A 2,500-nucleotide genomic window follows, 5' to 3' on the forward strand; every position below is an offset into this window, starting at 1 on the left:
AGCCTTAAACTACATATCCAGTAAAGGTAACGTTTGATTGAGACAAACACTTTAGCGCATTGGTTAGTGAGTTGAATGTCGTAAAATTAGGGGTCGCGAAAGCTAAGTTGATAAAGCACTCGATTCACTCGTAAAGGGACCGAGATTGATCCCGGGTGAAATCGAGATTTGTTTCTGATACCCTTCCTTTCGTGTCTATCCAAAAGTGATTGGGTAGCTGGGTCTTAAGACTTGGTGGAAAGTACTTTGCGATAACCAGCGTCCTATCTGAAGGGTAGTAAGCAATTGCTGTTGTCCGTTTTACGCCAGAGAAACAGGGACTAACTTCGACTCCATGGAATAAAGGTTGAGGCTAAATAATGTTATTTAGTGATCCCTATTTTGAAATATGATTCGTACTTTCACTTGATTGATCGTGATACAACTGTACAGTGGAATGTTGACCAGCTACATTGTTTGTTTTGGGTATTTTTTTTTTCTGTTGTTGGTGGTCGGTTTTCGGTTAAGGTGTTATGTCATGTTGTTGTCCCTCAGCCTTTCATTTTACACTTTCGTTAGTATTTTACGATCACCGGCTTCAGGCAGCCCTTACCGTTTTCTATGTTTTTTAGGAGTCACTTGATTTTACAATATCCAACACACTTATTGATGGACGCGTCAAGCAAACGTTACTTTTACCCAGGCGTAATCGTTTAAACAACAACTGTCTTCCATAGCTTATTGTCCGACACTTTCCTATTCCGATTGACTGCTTTTTCCATTTTGGATAGTTGGTTTTTAATAAATAATAGTTTGTTTTTTTTTTAAAACGTGAGCGTTTATATCGCAGAATATCCACTAAACGTGTTCAAAGCGCTTTAAATGGTGTTCCATGCCAACAGTAACTCTTTATAGGTAAGACGAGACATGAAGATTGTTAGGCGATATTACATTATTTCCGACAACGACGACGCTGTCAACGACTCATAATTTTACTCCTGAGTACGATGAGAGAATGTGAGCAGAGAACATATCCAACTATTATGCGCCGCTCAGAGCGGGACTCGAATCCTGGACTCTCAGGTCCGAAGGCGAGTGTATTACTATTAGACCACTTGACCATATTAGCCGCAGTCTACGCCATATGAATTTCTAATACAGCTACTATGTCTACCATAGTATGTGTTCAGCATGGTCATGGCACCCAAGTTCACGTCCTCTATTTCTTATAATTTAAGCTTTACATTTTGAAAGTTAAAACATTTGTCTTCTCATCGTATTAGGAAATACACTGAGCTATCTAGGACCAAATTAAATAAAATGAAGAAATTCATCTCAATTATCCGTAGTATTCTGTTTCGCCCATTAAATTATATTGACTTATTTATTCTAAGAATGTTTCATTGTTCTATTAATGATCAACTCTCACTCTCTTATAATTATGATATAATTTCCTAATAATTCAACATACCTATTATTATGGGACTTACATAATGTATACCAAATACAAACCATATCGTTATATTTTAATTGTGTTGATGTATCGTGTGTTGCAAACAAGATCAGATGTGCGTGGGGAACTTATTTAATTAGAGCCGTTTTTGTCAAAGTGTTCTATTTCTGTTTTAAGATATCTAGTTATCAACATCGTTTATTTTAATCATCTCAATAAGTCTGATCTATTTTAATTTTAGCAGCATCGAGTGCTTCTATAGCTAGCCATGGGATCGACACCAAAGCCCACACCCATTATATATATATATATATATATATATATATATATATATATATATATATATATATTATTTCAATTTTTGCCACAATGTTTGAGTCAATCTACATCGATGTTTCAGGCCTAATCAGCCATCGTCAGGACTGTGTGTTACATAAGTTTGGTTTGTTGACTGTTGTTGTTTGTTGAAGTGGTTCCGGTTTGTAGTTGATTAATAAGAACTTCCGGCGATGTGGACACGTATTGTACATTTCATTTTTCGTGTTGAGTGTGGCTTCATGAGGGTGTTTGATTATAGTATATTTCTCTTCCAGGCATAAGCTACAGGATACACACCAACATCAAAACACTGTAGCGGAGAGACAATGGCTGTTGGGTAAAAAGTGCTGCATTTTTAACAGCTCACTTTTCATTTTCTTTGATCTTTTGACCTCAAAGGATATCAACCTTTTTTCAGCCCAATATCAGTCTGATGCCAAGTTATAACGATGTTCTGCGGCGCAAAAACTTTTTCATGTGCGTTAACTCCGCTTTAGGCTGCCAATGAGTTCAACGTGTCCACTTTAAAAGTTTGGAAGTGGTCACATTCTCTTCTGAGAAAGAGAAAATGTGACTGTATAATTTTTAAAAACACATCAAATTCTTGCCGGCAATCTATTTTTAAAATGCGAACGTGACTTTTGACTACACGTATAATATGACATCGATGGCAGTCTATACATAGACTTGTCTCCTCTTATAACCAAGAAAAGCGAACTTAAATCTGGCCAGTGACTTGGTTGGCGACAA

The 2,500-nt window shown here is 36.7% G+C and overlaps 1 protein-coding gene and 1 long non-coding RNA gene across 5 annotated transcripts in view; one reads left to right on the top strand and one right to left on the bottom strand.

Annotated features, from left to right (window-relative positions):
- Nucleotides 1–2,500, top strand: part of LOC144964233 (uncharacterized) — a 29,194-nt gene that overhangs the window by 15,610 nt on the left and 11,084 nt on the right. The window lies entirely within an intron of this gene.
- The window catches only part of LOC144964234 (uncharacterized), a 10,522-nt gene that overhangs the window by 2,205 nt on the left and 5,817 nt on the right, over nt 1–2,500 (bottom strand). The gene's annotated exons all lie outside the window — the stretch shown is intronic.

This window comes from Berghia stephanieae, chromosome 2 (assembly GCF_034508935.2).
Source record: "Berghia stephanieae isolate SIO BIC M18660-M18661 chromosome 2, UCSD_Bste_1.3, whole genome shotgun sequence".
NCBI classification, from domain to species: Eukaryota; Metazoa; Mollusca; class Gastropoda; order Nudibranchia; family Aeolidiidae; genus Berghia; species Berghia stephanieae.